Raw genomic sequence first — 17366 nt, 5'->3', positions numbered from 1 at the left:
GCTCTAACCAACTGAGCTAATCCCTAATTACGTTTCTTCGCTCTGCACCTCTAAAATGGTAGACAGCATTTTCAAAATGTCTCTCTATTTTGGTGCTTTTATTATGCTTCCACCCTGCCTTGAGATTCACAGAAGGGCCTGATTTGCAGTGGGTAGCGATGTAGTACTTTCAGAAAGTCTAGGCTTCTTTAAAGTGTCTAAAGGTTGGTACCGTTTTCCTGTAGAAATTAAAAATGAAACCAAAATTATTTAAAACACACTTGCAAGACCCCTTAGTTTAGTAAATTTGATGTCTCTAAAGCACATTAGTGAGATCTAGACCCTTATTTTTCTAGGAACTGTACTTACTAATATAATCTCTTTTAAGTCAAGGACTGGTATTAAAAAACCTAAAACAAGTAAATTAATAAATAAGAAAATCATAAATCTAATTTAAAACATAAATCCAACATTGCCAATGTAATAGCCTATTATTCTACTTCTCTGATGTATAAATAAACACACATTTTTATCACAGCATGACTTTCACTTCAGTGCAACATAAATGCAATTCTTTCATCAGTAATTTCCACTTATATACACAAATCTTGAAGTAAAAGCAGTCATAAAACATAACTGAGTTAAATCTGTTGGCCAGTCTACAGAATATATGTACTTCTTTTTGTAACTGTTTTTATAGTTTTTCCCTTTTGCTGTACTAAATATTGCTGTTAAGGAGAGCAGTAATTTTAAATATTTGGAGTAAAATTAGGAATAGTTACAATGTTTCTCATTTAGTAACAGATTTTAAAATAAAGGCCAAAATTGTTAGAGGGTTAAAAAGTAAAATAGTTTGTTTTAAGCTAGCAGAACTATTAAATAGGTTGTAATTTAGTGATTTGACCAGAGTACAGTTAATGTAGGCAGAGATGGCTGACTTCTGCTGAGGACCTACCCACTGCCTGTACGGGAATTAGAGTTCCTTCACTTGTCGGTGTGTTGTGGAGCTGTTTCAATGAAATGCTGCAATTTATTTTTAAGGTTTCCAGACTCTGTATCAAAATCTGTCCCTTATTGGTTGGAGTATCTGTTGAGACTGGAAGTTACCCGGCTCAGCCTGATGGCTGTGGCTTCTTGTGTAAGGATGCAAGAGGAATGACGTAAGGATGCTCGCGGTGGTGTGAAACCGTGTTACAAGATGTGGTCCCATAGCAAATGCATTTTTTTTGCCTAGCTGTCAGTATTTTAAAGGTCCTTTTGCCTTCTCACCCAAAAGGAGGGTGCTTCCATCTCTCTTATCTTCCTCCTCTACCTGGATATTTTATTACTGGTGTGTTGCTGTGGGGGAGTGGCAGCAGCTGTGGCTGCAGGCCATTGAGGCTGCAGCAGAGGTGCTGTTTTCATCACTGTACTCCATCTCTTGTCTTACGATGCAGACAAGCTCAGTGTGTTTATCACTTGTGCTGTTTCTGATGGAGTTGTTTTGGGATATGAAGCCTTTAATTTTTTCATAGCCATCATAATCTCTCTTTTTATCCTCCCTTGGCATGTCAGAGTTCAGGAAGGAAGAGTGGCCCAGAGGACCTTGTAGTGTGAGTGGTATGTGCATGATTTATGTAGTACCCTACAGAGCTGTGTACTCTGAGGTGGAGAGTGCAGGTTACCATGACTTACTTGGTTGAGACCCCTTATTCAGGGGAGAGGTGACTGCATATCTTCGTGGGAGATGGTGGGGGAAGAGCAGACAATAGGCTTTTTGTGTTGGTTTCAGCTTGTTTACTGTGGGAATTGTAGCTGAATAGAATCTTTTGAAAGCTTTGTTAAGTGAGAGAAGATAAGTGCTCTCATGAAACACTAGTAAGGATGTAACAAAAGACATGAAGAGCCATGTAAAAAAAAATGGAGAAATGGGCCATCTCTAATGTAAGAGACACTACTACTAGATTCTGGTAGTGCTTCTAAAGTCATAAATTGATAATGCTATTAGTGTTAGATGCTGGAACTGCTGTTGGTGTCCAACAGCAGGACTGATTTTCCCGCTGGGAGAGAGAGTCCTGCTGTACCTGTGGAGAAAAATGTATTAAAAATATGAAAACCAGTGAATTACGTTGTTGTTTGGAAAATACCGATGTATACTTTACACAATGCCTGCACTATTGCATTTCAAACACCTTCAGATATGTAACCTAGAGCAAATTAGGAGAGCATATAGTACTGGTTTGTATTAGGCACTCAGATGGTATATAGAAGGGCATAAAAAGGAAGGGAAAGGAAACATACAGAGGATTTGAGGTGTTGATAGCTAAAGGATAAATGAGAGCTGTTTTTTTCCATCAGGGATGGAAACTCAAATAGGAGAATGCAGAAAGTGTCTTCTCCTTCAGGGAAGAACAAGCTCTGCTTAGTGGTATTGCTTTCTTAAGTAGCAGACCCAGTCATATGTGGGCACCCTCTTAAAACAGGCCACACACGAATGCCAAATGAAAGACAGTACCTGCCTGACAGAGCTTACCCTGCCAATATAATAGAAGATATGATAGGCGAGTGCAGGCAGGTGGGGAGGTGCAAGGAGACATTGAAACGTTGATCTCTGATCTCTGTATTTACTAATGTACTGGTCCTGCTCTGCAAACAGACAGGCCAGAGACCTGTGCTCTTGAGGACCTGGTGCTGCTTACAGCAGTTGTTTTCTCTTTGGCGTAGGGGGGGTTACTTGGGGAATGTGTCAGACTGCTCAAGCTTTTAGGAAAGACACATAATAAGGAGACTTCTGACAGCCCTGAGACTTAAGTCAGCACCTACCTGTACCAGTGGTACAACTAAGACTTGTATCAATATAATGAACACCTCAGTAAGGCAAGTAGAATTGGAGAGGTGTCACAGGACAACAGGTGAAATAACAGTTTGAGGTCTCTGTACTCTTAGAGAAGTATTACTTCAGTGACTCTGCTAAGGAGTGTGTAACGACTCACCTGCTGAATCAACTAGCCCTGAAAAAGGATGGTGCTGGAGCGTTGGACTCACACCTGGCTGTTGCTGGCAGTGCGAAGCCTGCGGGGGCTAGGCCGTGATGAGTAGGAGGGTCGCTGCAGTGAGCCTCAGAGCCTGGGGCACAGGCCTGTGTGGAGCCGCCGCGGGTGGCGGTAGTAGCAAATATTCAAACAAGCGCTTTGAAGGCCGAAGTGGAGCAGGGTTCCATGTGAACAGCAGTTGAACATGGGTCAATTGCCTAAGCGATAGGCGAGCGCCGTTCCAAAAGGGCAGGCGATGGCCTCTGCCGCCCTTAGCCGATTGAAACGGAGTCGGGATCAGATCCTTGAATCTGGAGTGGCTGGTTAGCTCAGTTGGTTAGAGTGTGGTGCTAATAACACCAAGGTTGTGGGTTTGATCCTCCTACGGGCCAAGGGATACTTTTAGACTGTGGTGAAGCAGGCTGTCCCCCTGCAGTCCGTGGAAGGGTGACCCACAGGACAGCAGACTTGGAAGACCTGTTGCCCTATGATTGGACTTCTTTTCCTGCACTGATGCAGGGGGAGGAGGGAGAACATGGAAGGAAGGAGGGGTGGTTGGAAAGTGTGTTTAAGACTGTTTTATTTCTCCCTCTTTAGCTCTTATCCTGTTAGTAATAAATTTTAGCACTATCCTCATGTTGAGTTTTGTTTTGCCTGTGTGACTTCTCCCAGCTCTTAGTGATTTTAGTGAGTGCCTAGAATACTGCCAGGGTCAACCCACGACACTGTACTAATAATTTTTTTGTGGTTATACAACATACTTTAGCTTTAGAGGATTGAAGCAGAGCATTCCTCAAACATTGTGATTTTAGTATAGTGTACCCGTTTTTTACTTGAACTTATACTTCTATCTTGTTCTAAAACAATGTGTCAAACTTTACAGAAGGTGTCATATATGTCAATAGTTGTGTACTGAGGAAATGCTCTCTGGCTCCCAAAAGAGCAGTCTCTATTAAAACAGGCACCAGGAGGTCACCTCAGGTCATAAACTGTGTGCAAAACATAAAACCATTCTGACTTTTCCAAAAGTTTTTGTATACAAACAAGTAACAAGGTAAGGTATTTAATATATTTGATTCCATTTCAGATTTCCGTAAACAAAAAACCTGCAATCCCAATCTAGTAATCTGATAGTACACAAAAAAACCCTGTCAGCAGCATCATCTTCCCCCCCTGCCCCGCTTCCCCCAATTAGGTACAAAAATCTCAATTTTGTTCGTGTTAATATCAGGTAAACTCTGCATCGCGAACCTTACAATGTAGTGTTACGCAAAGAACCAAGTTCATTTTGGGAGATTCTCATATTACAAAAGGGTGAAAATATGGTTGTGTGTTAGACAGCAGATAATCTGGTGACATTTGGGTAACTTTGTTTACCACTCAGGAGGTCAGTGCAAGCAGCTAAGCAGTTGGTTCCATGTACAAATAAGTAGATCCCACTAAATGACAGTGATAGAGTGTTGCAGATTGGACCTCATTTTTCATTTCCTGCTTGTAGAATAGTTCCATTCAAATCCCTTCTTTTTTAGGATTTGATGTATTGCAACCCATGTATTTGGAAGTTAAATAATGAATATCTGTGAAAATTAGGTATGAGCAAATCAAGTGGAGAGCATTTGGAAAATGTAAAATGGTTTTTAGATTCACAGAATTTATCAACTTTTTGGAATTTTTTTTTTTTACTCCCAAGAATAAGCACTGTATTATGTCCAAGAAACATCAGTCGTGGCAGGGAATGGGAGAGGGAGAGTCAAGGGGAGAAGAATAGGTTTATCTGAATAAAAGTTCTGTGCAGATGCTGAAGAAAACGAAAGATGACGTTGCATGGCAGAGTTAATCTGTTTCAGCAAGTATATATACTGTAGATGGAGTAGCAGCTGAATTGCTGTAGAAATTAATTTACCCTACACAGAATAAGTTGAATAATTTACTAGAATAAACATGCAGGGCCATGATGGGAAGCCATCTATTCAGTGTATCTGTAAAGAGACAAAAAATTAAAGTAGTCTTGTAACATGCTCTTTGCAAGCAGAGAGGGAAGACATAAAAGGATTTCTTTCATGAAAAAATGTGTGTATGACAGAATAGAGAAGCAGAATGGAGAGAAGTCATGCTGCCATCTTGAGCAAGTATGGATACTCAGAAAAATGGACTCACCAGCTCTGGCATCTGATAATATAAAGGAAGAGTTTTTAGTGTTGCTCCTCATATTGATGGATGTTTCTTTTGTCTAGAGGACGGAACAACTGGAACCTTAAGCAATCTGTCCCTGGAGCAATGCAGCTGTGTACTGTTCCTAACACAGGACCTGTGGCAGTTGTATGTGGGTTCTTTGTGATGGCCACAAAGCTTGTATGGTTCCTACCAATAATACAGTGGTGGAATATGGTGTTCTGTTGGAATAACATCTAATTTTATTTTCCTTCTCAGCGAAGTAATAGAATGTCCCAGGTCTCCAGCAGAAGCCTGACAGAGAGGGAGCAAACTCCTTGTGTAGGTATACGTGTATCATCTATGGAATGAGGCCTTCACCTGCCATCCTGACTGGAGCAACTCACTAGTGCATTCTGTGGGACTGGGGAGCAGCGGGAGCAGCCTGACAGAGGAGAGAAAACTGTGATGGCTTTCATTTGGTCTGTATCAGAAGATGCTTATGTCTTTTGCAAAGTATTGAATGATTAATTTCCATTAGGACCAATTGAATCAGTACATTATTAAGGAGATAGAACCCTGATTTCTTTGTTACAGCATGATGTCACATCAATAAGCACACATGCAGCTGTCTCCAGTTTTCTCCAGAACATTATGGAAGTGTTATATTGGGATTGACTGTGCATGTAAAACATACCCTGTGAGACAAAACATGTTTGTGGTGTTGGAGAGCTTTCCTGGCAGCTGAATTTGGTGAACTGTATTTACTTGAGGTGAAATGCATCTTGGGAGATGTTAACCAGGAGTCTCTACACAACTGTTTGGGTTCCCTTAGTAGCTTCAGAAAAGAGAGATGTGTCCATAGGGCGATTGACCCTCAACCAGTGGTTGAATTTTAATGCACTTGTTAAAATGCGTTACTTCTACATGGCTGAAGGTGACATAAAATTCATCTTTACTGGCATGATGGCAAATAGTTTCATCACAGTGACTAGTAACTGGGCACTCCTGTGAAGGTAAACATATTTGCCTTCAGACACAGTATAACTGGCATATTAAGAGATGAGAGCTGATGTTACCAGTATTGGACTGCATGCTAAAAGAGTTGGCAGAAATATTCTCTGAAGTTACAGAAAGGTCTTCGTTAATGAACACAATCTGGTTTTCTGACTTTGTGACGTTTCCCACCATACCAAGTCATTTGAAATTTGGGCTTCTGTACAGACGGGTGAAGTAGTTTGTGGTAAATTGGCAGAAAGGATACTGGAGTATCCAGGTCTTCAAATGCTTGATTTCAGTAAGGTAGCTGTGTACCATTTTCCTTCTGCTTGTTTTGCTATTGAAAGAGGAACAGCCAGATTTCTTCTACTGCTGATGCCTATAAAATTCTGACTCGCAGAACTGCTTCTCTAACCACTGCTGGGAAATGAGTTCAGTGGGGTGGTTGATGGAGCAGCTGCTCCCTGTGTCTTGCCCATCTGAGAAGATTATTCTGCTGTCAGTTGATTTGCCTTAACTGCCTACCCGAAGTTCTTCCACTGTCCTTACATGGATCATCTTCTGGTGAATTTGCGAAGCCTTATACCTTGGATCCATTAGTGAAGCAGACTTTCTTGTGCACACTTAATTTGTTGTGCCCTCATGAGAACAGTTCTGTGCTACCCACGGCTTATGATTAGTCTGGCTTTTGAAGGCTGATTCAGCAGACATATCTCCTATAGTAGTCTCAAGTGCAGCAAGTATTATGCATATCTGCTGTATCAAATTCCGTGGAGCTTGTGGGTGGTTTGAAAATAATGTGAGCTAAGCAGTTTTTGAGCACAGCTTGTTTCTGTAGATGAAGGCACAATAGCTTCTACAAAGTGCATATTTTTAATTTTTTTTTTTTGTCGTGTACACTAATCAGGAGCTTAGAAGTAGGAAGTTTCAGTGAGAACCACTCTTTCTTTATGATCTGGGTGAAGTGAGAGAACTCAATTTGCAGTGTTCAGGAATTGCTGGAAAACATGTAAGTAGAAGATTTGTGATGTTTGAAAGACAGTGCCATGACAGAGATGTACAGCAAGTTTTAATAATTTTATATGTGTATAGATCTACACAGATGTAGTGATTCCACTCTATAGCATTAAGAGCTTAAGGTTTGTCTCAGGTTATACTGAACTTCTCAAAAAAGAGCTAGTAGCCCTGGATAGTGAAGAAATACCTTGAAGTGATTTTTTTTTTTTTTAAATTTTAATATGATGGACGATGACATACTATTTTCTTTTATGTAAGATCAGTGGTTCCACAAAAGGAACTTGCATCATAAGTGTTGTGGTAAATGACTTAAAAGAAAAAAAAGAAAACTGACTTTCTTTTCTAAGTTCAGGCTTGTAGTTTCAGAAGAGGTATTGCTGCTGTTTAGCGTTGTTCTCATCACTAGCATTTACTGCTGAAGGGAAGCTGTTTATCATGTCCTTTCCTATCTTTTTTTTTTTTTTTTTTTTCAAAAACAAAAGGGAAAACTTAATGTGGAGACAGCATATTGTTCCCCTCATGTGGAACCTGTGAACAAATAATACCAGTGGCAGGAAGGGCACAACTCATGATAGTATGACAGGGACTTGTCCTGCAGCCTCCCTGTGATCTTAATGCAATGAACAGTAGAGGGGAATGCAGCATGGGTTGTGAATCTTGATAATTTTTCCTTATTTTACATATCCATTAGCTCCATAGCTGCTGAGTCTTTTGCGGGAGGAGCTAAAGGCAGGCGTGGTATAGCCTGAGTGGTATTCCTGAAGGTAGAGGCACACTGCCAGTGCTCAGTTCTGTATACATCTCTGTTGCTGTGTTGTTAAATGCAATAGTTTGCATGGAACACCTTGTGTTCCTTCAAAGAATCTACTCCTAAGAGTACTTAACAATTCCCTGTGTTACCTTTGCATCCGACTGCAGATGTGTCAGCCTTTCTGCTGAAAGCGACAGAATCTGGAGGTGGTAGAGGGCAGAACTGCAAGCTTGCTTATGTTATAATCCAGTTGGTTTGTAATGCTTCTCTGTAACCAGCTGATGTTTCTTCTTCGAGCAACGGTCTTTGATGGGTGTTTGACATTTTTGCTTTTGCTGATGCTGACATCTGACACTACCATTGGCCCTTTGATTGCTTTTGCAAAAATCATGGAGTTACCTCTAATACACAACATTTTTTGTGAATCTGACATATCTTTTTTTTTTCCCCACATATAGGTGACTTGGGAGAAGAGGCTGTTATTTTAGCACAGGGATGGAAGAGGAATTCAGAAGGAATGCCTGTTACAGCAATGTTGTAGGTGCGTCGATGGGCAGTTCTTAAGAGCAGTAGGGCAGCAACTTTCGATAGAACAATAGGTGATAAAGCCTGTGTTAAAGAGGCAGAACAACCTGGCCTCTTAGGCTGAGAAAAGCAAAAGTTGATATTGGAGGGCCGTATTTGGGGGATCAGAACTGTCTGTCAGTGACAAATATACTGTTAGAGGCATGGCCTGTGTAACATAGGAGCAGCACCATGCCCTTTAACATGTACCCTGGTCCTAAAATCAGTTGCCTTTTTGCATACCAAAGGACAATATACTGGCAGAAAAATAAGTTCAGTGTATATAACTGAGGTACCTCCTTAGTTTTGTAAACAGTGTTATTTGATGCAAGAGATGACTGAACCAGCAGAGCAGCAGCTGGCAAGACAGGCCAGGAAGGGCTGAACCCTATGTCTGCTTGAAGGAGGGACAAATAGTGTTTCAGTGAAAACAGTTCAACCTTTTCCTAGGCATTAGAGACAAAAAGTATAGGTAGAGGTCTTTGTAATCTGAGCAAACAAGTGCTTGGCCATAACATTATATGAGCATAAACATGAAATCTTTGTAGTGATCTCAGCAGCATACTAATCTAGAGCCTTCTAAAAGTGTTCTATCTTTTGATTACTTTCTATTTTGTTGAAAACAGATCAGTCCACTCAAGTTTCTTAAGGATCTTCTGCTTTGTAGAGTAAGTTCTTTCTGAACTAAGAAAGGTGTATTGGCAGTGCCTAATTGCTATATTAATTTGGAGGTGATGATTACTTCCATATTCTGATGAGTCAGACCCCGGTTATCCGACTCCGTCTAGCCCAGATACCTCAGCCAAGTGTTAGTACTGATCACAGAGGTCTGACGTGAAAATATAAGTCTTCAAGTGTTGGTGCACTGGTTATGCTCTTAGCACATAAATCTTTCTGTACATTGGCAGATAAATGAACTTGGTGACCTACTGGGTCTTTTCCATCTCTCTCTTACATGATTGTCCATGTTGAAGCCCTAGAGCATCACCGTTGTTGGCTCCTTCTGAGCCAGCTGGCCTCAGGGAAGGAATCTGTTTGTCAGTGACTAGGAGACCTTGCCAACTGGCCATGAGTTGTGTGCTGGCTCAGGAGACCCCTCCTTCATACTTTTATAGCCTCCAGAAATGGGCCTCTCTATTACCTGAACCCGTGATTGTTTGGAGATTGCTGGGCTTTCCAACGACCCAGGGATAATAGCCTTGTGCTTTATAGTGTTCTGCTGCCCTTTAAATTTGAAGTGCAGCGAGAGCAAAGTGTGGCAGTACTTGAAATAGCAGGAAGGGGAGTCAGCCGGGGATCTCTGTGGAGGTCAAAAGCAAGTGGGGTGCAGTCCCAGCATACCATGCTGCTGGACCAGTGTATCCGTTTGCAGCCTTCACAGTAACTTAAATATGTTCTGTCCTATTGCAGCTAAAGGGGAAAGATAACTGTGGCATTATAGTTGGCATTCTGCCTGTGAGATGGATCATGTGTGGCGTGAGGCTTTCAAGCAGAGGGAACACGTGTCTCCCCTGTCATCAGTGCACTGAGATTAAGATAGTGTGCAGCTCATGAGCTGGGAGTGTGAATTACCACTGTATGAATATTTATCCTTTGCTCCTCTGGGCCCAACATAACAATGGCTTCTAGGACATTACTACAGTGGAAGAAGCCTACTATCTTTTCTTTTTGATGTTCCAGGTGTTAGAGAGGAAAGGGTAAATGTGTGAAGAGACGAATCTTTTGTAAAAAGGGTGAAGAAAAGAGATAAGTAGGTTAGATAAACAAGAGGATAGCAGAAGTAGGAGAACAAACAAATGAAAAATATGTGAAGAAAGTGAAGAGAGAAGCTGATATCTGGAGAAATGGCCATATTCTCAGAAATGACTAGGAGTTTTGGGACACTCTCCCAGTCTCACTTTATTTCTCATGAGGATTAAGCTTCTGGGAGTATAAGCCACTATTGGAAAGGCTCTTCTGGATTCCTGACATACTAGGAGAAGCTTCTCATTGTCACTGAAACTATACAATATTGGGAAATACTTATGTGGGTTGCCTGTGTGCTATCCTTATAGGATGCTGAGGGAAGCAAGATGAAGGTGCATTGACAGTAAGGAGCCAGGTGGAATGTGATGTACTTTCAACTTCAAGACCACAGAAGGAAAAGTATTGAGTTTTGAAGTGCCTGGTTGCAAAGGCCTAACAGACAAGTAGCTGTGCAGAGTCAGAATGAAGGTTTATACAGCCTTGTGTGAAGATCTTGGAATCTGATTTACAAATCTGTATTTATTACCCCCCTCCCCTTCCTGTGGTGATGTGTAAGATTCCTTCTGTCAACAGGTGCTCTGAGAATATCCTTCTGTGTCTTGTGAGCAACAAAAGCTGTCTGATATGTCTTATATGCCACAATAATATCTAGACTTACTGTGATATGAAGCACTTTTGGATGCTGAGTTCAAGAAAAACCACAAAGTCAGCTTACATTAGGGTATGTTAGTGTATGACTGTGTCTTTGAATAGCTAATTTCTGTGCACCACACTCTGCACTGCCCTGATACCTGGTGATTAAATAGCATTCTTTAAAGTGGCACTAATAATGTGCATCTTCTGGCAGAAGTTCTTAAAATCTGCACCGATTGTAGTTGTTCAGTAAAAGGTAAGTATGCCCCTTAGGAGAGCTGCAAGGGAAAACAGCTTATCTGCACACACCTGAAACTGGAAGAGACAATTCACTGGAACTTAATTGGCTGCATGCTGGAAAGACTAATGATGATTCTGCATTCCATTGGCAAAGAAATGAGGTAGATGGCAAAAAAAGCTCTTATTATAGTGCCTGGGTAGTAGAAATTTATGAGAAGCTTGTTCTGCTTTTGCAACCCGTGATGTCATTTCAAAATCTTGCCTTAAGGATTTTAAGGAAGAAAGCTGCAATACTATATGTAATCTAAAGAAAAGGACACCTGCACCAAATCTGACAATGACTTCGTTTCTATCATGTCACATCCTGACTACTGCAAATGTGGCTGTAAAAGAGTAATTTAATCTTATTTGCAGTGTTTTCATAGTAAAAGGGTGTAGAGTGGGAAAAGGAAGGAGAAGCAACTATTTCATGTTGATATAATACTGCTAGTAGTAGTGTTTGACTAGCCCTGAGCACTGACCTTAGATTTCATAAGGTTTTTACTATAACCCTAAAATTTGTCATGCGTCATGTCAGCTATTTCAGATCCCATCCACGTGTATGTCATGTAGAATTGTTTTAGGCAGTTATTAAGAACAGATTTCATCTGTCATTTTGTCATGATATTGTTAGTCATTGGTAACTCTTGTGAAATAGTTTTTGGTTTTTACTTTCTTGAATAACTTGGAGACATCCACAAACCTTGATGTTTGACCTCAAAGTAAGGGTCATTTCATCCTTTTCCTAGATCTTTTGGTAGTGTGTTGGACAGCAACAGCTATAGATCTAGAATAAGTTTCTGCAGGACTTCACTCTATCTCTCCTTTGAAGAAACTACCTTCTTACTTTTCTTTAACCTTATTTCTGCTGACCACCCCTACTACCCCTCCACCCAAGACACTTCTAGCCTTCATCCAGAGCAATGTCAGTGAGGAAATTTTCTTTGAATTCAAGAAGACTTTTTCATAATGATCACTTGTGCCTGCATGTGCAGCTGTTTCTTCAGTGTATGAAGAGCACATGTCCTTCTACAAAACCTGTTTCGGTCTTTCTGCAAGAAGAGAGGTCATTAGATTGTTGGCAGTAAGGGGCATTCAAAAACTGCAATTTCAGTGGCAATTAAAAACTAAGATTAATGAAAAACTAATTGTGAAACTGGATTCTGTACTTTTTTGTTACAAAGCTGTGGCTTTAAGAAACACGCCAAATATTGGGGCATTGACAACAGGAACTCTCCATTAATTTCAGATGCTTATTTTAAAATGTTTTAGTTTTCGACTTGGGGAAAACCTGCAGACTTTATTTGAATGCCAAGTCCAAAATTTCAGCACTAAGCTGTTTTCTAGTTGTTCAGCCTCCTGGCAGAAACAATGGTTACTTTAGTTTACACTTCCCTAGCTTCTGTGTATCTGAGAGGATTTTGTCCATAAGAGTGTATTACCAAGAAAGCTCTATACTAGAGGGCACAAAAAGCATAGAACCTTCTGAATCTGATACAGGAGATGATGGTATGTCATCCTCTAGATATATATTTTTTCCTTCCTCCCATAATTCCACACCTATAAGAGCTACACGGGATTACTTAGGAAGTCTGCGTCCATTCAGTATCTGCTGGGGAAGTGGTACCGTGGTTTCTCCATGTTGTTTTGAAGTTGTTTTGGGGGAACCACTTTTTTCAGTCTTGTTCTATTTCAAAAGACAGGAGATATCTCCCTCCATTCTCTCTTAAATGCTAATGATATTAAAAAAAACACAAACCAACAAAACCAAACAACAACAACAACAACAAACCAACCAACCAAAACAAAAACCCCCAAACAAACAAGGATTGAAAGATAGATTGTATCTAAAGATGATTTTTTGCTACCTGGCCCTGTTTGTTGAACTACTGACCTGGAAGTCAAAGACCTCAGTAGTCCTTTGAGCTGTCTGTCCCCTGTGGATGGAACAGCAAATACTAGTAGCAATGACTGGCGTGCAGGAGGACTTTTTGATGAGAAACTACTGTGCAGTGAAAACTAGTCCTATGAAAATGCATTCCATGGTAGCAGAGCAGCAATTAATTCCTGTCTCTCCCCACTGGGAGATGACTAATATTTAGGTTATTGCCAGACTTTTAATAAAAAATAAAAAGCAAACCCATTCCAAGAGACTGAGGTTCTGATGAGCTTTCTCATTAAATGAAATTTTTTATTATTTTACATATTATATATAGGAAGCTGTTTTAATTATTTCGATACCTGCAATTAGAAGCAATGCCATGAGACTACTGTAACATTTGGAGTGGAGATGTACTCAACATTTCTGGCGTTCCAATGTATTGGCATGTGACTGTCCATGCTGTGCATCAAGGCTGTACTGAGGATAGGTGGCTAACTAGGTGGACTGAGGAGTCATTATGTAAGCTAACTTGCTTCTGTGTCATTTTGTCAATAGAGGTGTTATAAAAATCAGTAGTAAGCTGTTTGGGAACTGGGTCTTTGCCAAACGAAAAGAATTAACACCTTCTTGAATATCAGCAGTAGAAATTGGGTCATCTGAGGAATTAGCCGTGTGCTCAGATTTAGATGATAACTGTAGTTTATTTAATAAGAGAATGTAAGATAATTGTGAAGAAGGCTGTGGGAGTGAGCATGTTTCTTGCAAATATACAAAAAAGATTAATGTAGGTTTTTTAGGCAACAAATTGACTGTCTGCTCCATCTTAAGCGTAAGAATGTGCTTTGCTACTGAAATCATTCTTCTTTTTAGCTTCCTTATTTTATACAACACATCTTTTTGATAACTTGTCTCCTACTCTGGCTGCGTCTGAAGTATCCCACTGGCTTGCTCAGCTTTTGAAGAGGCGTATCATCTTGGCTGGTGAAATTGCTTCCTGTTTACAGAGGGCGGTGTTACATCCCAAATCATACCAGGACATACTGAAACTTGGTGTCTTGTTTCAGAAAATTAAATGGGAAATTGGTTTTTCCTTAGAGACTCAAGTCATGGGAATAATCCAGAACAGGAAAAAATCCATGATTTTCCGTAACAGTAGGAGAAAAAAATGGTAAGGTTGTGGTTTGAACTACTGATGCTTTATATCAACAGAAAGCTGCTACAGGAAAGTTGGTTTTATGTATGCAGAAATCTTGGAAAAACTGTTGTGCGCACTGAGTTCTGTTTGTCAGCATTCAAAAGCTGATTTCTAGAGAATCAATGGCTGATTTTCAGAGAAGTGGGCTGTGTGGTCCAGTAGCTAGAGCAATGACTGACCTTGCTTGAATATTTCACCACTGAACCATTCTGCTTTTCTCTGTTGTAATTTTCTTGTTTCCTTCCTTGTTTATCCATTATCATGCTCACCATTGTGAACTGATTTGTGATAATTAGTGTAGAAAAAAAATGTTTTCAGCATTGCTGTGTTTTGTGGAAGGCCTGACTGATGTAAGAAGCCCTGAGCAGGTGAGAGAAACATTGAGAAGTTTTAGTGCAAATGTGGATTGTATATTTGTACATCTGCTTTGTAGACTCTGCGCCATTCTCTTTGATTATGTTTGAATAGGTAATTCTGTAATTCTTGTAAAGAGGTAGTTAGGAGTATCAGTGCGAGCTTCGGAAACGTTCATGACCTGTAATCACAGATGGTGAGAAAGGGTTTTTCCTCATAAATTCATAGGCATGAAGAAGCCAGACCTTTCCTTCTGAAAGAAGGGATGAACTTTACACAGCTTCACTGTGTTTCTTCCTTTCAAGAATATATTTGGCCAGATTTTAAAAGATCTCAGCTCCCATTTGGGCATCTAAATTACATGGCTGGATTTGCGAAAGTGTTTAGCATCCAGCAGCTACTTTTATTCCCACATATGTACCCAAATGGAAGATGAGTTGTTTTGACGGTGTGGCCCATTATTTGTCAAGTTGGTTGTGATTAAGACTCAGAGCATTCCAGGAGCACTCTATTAAAATACTCAGAGAGCAGACAACCTTATGGAGCCATTTATAAAGCCATACTTCTGAGCCAATAGAAATGAAATTTTGAACTTGTGCAACCGCATCTTGTAAATGGAGAGGAAAAATGGCTGGTGGTTGTTCGTTTCCTCTGTTCAGAGACTGCAGCTGAGAATGAGAGGAAACTAAGGCAGTTGCAGCCCCAAAAATCCCCCCAACATTGAGCATTCACAGAGCAGGAACCATTAAGGTGTGCAGAATTACCAGCCTGTGTTTGGTAAGCAGGGAGTGTAAATGCAAGGAGTATCCTTCAGGAACAGAGCACAGATAAACAACATACATCTTAAATAATTTGTCCTTTTCTTGGCATCTTGAGAGGAGAATAATGTGAGGAATCACAGATTTCCATGGAAGACTCTTAAATACTGAATGAGGATTTGTAGGTAAAGCAAGGAGAGTTACTGGAGGATGAATCAGTAACTATTGCACAGTGTTGTGGAAATTCTTCATTATGAGAGTATGAGGCACTGGAACAAGTTGCCCAGAGAAGTTGTGAATGCCCTGTCCCTGGAAGTGTTCAAGCCCTGGATAGATGGGGCCTGGAGCTGTCTTGTTCTAGTGGAAGGTGTCCTTGTTCGTGGCAGACTGCTTGGATGTAGATGACCTTTAAGGTTCCTTCCAAACTAAACCATGCTAAGATTCTCTCTGGTAGTCTTTCTTATTTTAAGTTTTCATTTAAAAAAAATTTTTGACCACTCATTTATCCCTGTCGCCTTGAGACATTAACTGTCTGAAGAACCACCTGAACATCATTTGAATCTCAGTTTATACTCACACTAGGTATTTCCTGCTTTCCTCAGCATGTACAGAAGCCCTAGAGGGGGAGCATTACCCTTCTTGTTGGAGCCTAGCAGTGAGGAGGCAGTCACTGATTTCAGGACGGGGCTGCTCCTGGAATGTTACATGCTGTGGACAGGATGGGAGCAGTCGAGGTAATGCTGCTTGGCACCTGGTGACAAGAGCATCTGTTGTCTGAAGAGAAGAGTGAAGTTATAAATTACAACTTCAGTAATATGAAGGATTCTTCTTCCTTGCTGCTTTAATGCTCAGCCTCTGCTCCTCATCATAGTGTTTTAGACTTCAAAGTGAAAAGAGTGCTGTCTCTTTACAATGTCTGTATTGGTTTAGCAGACTCAAAACTGTACTGTTATCAGTTTGAGATCCTAAAGGTGTCGAAGGTATCCTTCATTCAAGAAAATGAAAAATGGTCATAATAAGAACCTTTATGTCTCAGTCTTAGAAGTGTAAACAAAAATGTGAGATGTATGTTGCTTCTCAGTGAACTTCTTTTCTTCCTTATCATCAAAGATGTTGTTCAGATGGGATGCCTGGAGATGGAGGGCACCTGCTGCAGTTGGTGGGGAGTCTCCTCTGTCCTGTGTCTTATGTTATTGTCATCTTACTCAGGGTTAAGAGATTCTGACTGCATGGTTAACACTTGCCCCTACTTTCCTGAAATCTGTTGTGATGATTGCAAAAGATTTGTCTCTTTTGTGGCTGATCCACTATCCTCAAATTTGTATCAAAAGAACTAAAGGTCTTATGGGTGTGACTAATTCAGACTTTTTTTTAAATTGGTCTGAATGTGCAGATACCTAGCTGAGTCCCTTTCCCCAAATCTTAGCACTTCTGTTGAGGCACAGCTGTATTGTGAGCACCAGAACTTTCATTTTAGGGAAGTCATTGTTTTTTAGAAACTTTCAGCAGGGTGGCTAAGGTGGACAACAATCAGAACAAATAATTATTTTGTGGGTGAAACTTGTGCCTAAAGGTAAAGAAAAGAACTGAGCCTTTTCTTTTCCTTTGTTAACCATTATGGGGGGTTGAAAAATTGGGAAGTTTGAGAAATGTTCTGAATTGTGTGTTTTCAATAAGTTGCATATTGATATCCTAAATTTTAAGTTGTCAACATTGGGCTTTGCTGCTTAAGTCCACGCTGTGCTTACAGATCCTGTGAATCTGTGCTCTGAACAATCTGTTTTTCTAGGAATTTGCATTTACCCTGCCTTCAGTCAAATTTTGTGCTACAGAGCTTACATAGGTATTTTAAAATCATGGTAGCTGTGGCCCTCCCAAGCACCAGTGCATGTGTATTTACGATGTGTCTGTTTTATTGGTGTGGAAAAAATAGATTAATGTCCTGAGTTATGTCCGCATGGCACAGTGAAATGTGTGCTGACATGTCTGAGCTGGTGCTCCCTTGTGGAGACAGTTTAATTACATCAATGTAGTGATTGCACCAGGT

The 17366-nt window shown here is 40.4% G+C and overlaps 1 protein-coding gene and 1 non-coding gene across 2 annotated transcripts in view; both read left to right on the top strand.

The window, feature by feature from the left end:
• The window catches only part of PPARGC1A (PPARG coactivator 1 alpha), a 368813-nt gene that overhangs the window by 18071 nt on the left and 333376 nt on the right, over nt 1–17366 (top strand). The window lies entirely within an intron of this gene.
• Nucleotides 3309–3382, top strand: TRNAI-AAU. The gene has a single exon. It is a non-coding gene; the product is annotated as a tRNA-Ile (tRNA).

Source organism: Corapipo altera, unplaced genomic scaffold (assembly GCF_003945725.1).
Source record: "Corapipo altera isolate COAL_440 unplaced genomic scaffold, ASM394572v1 22, whole genome shotgun sequence".
In the NCBI taxonomy this organism is placed as follows: Eukaryota; Metazoa; Chordata; class Aves; order Passeriformes; family Pipridae; genus Corapipo; species Corapipo altera.
This window is presented reverse-complemented; position numbering and strand designations above follow the sequence as displayed.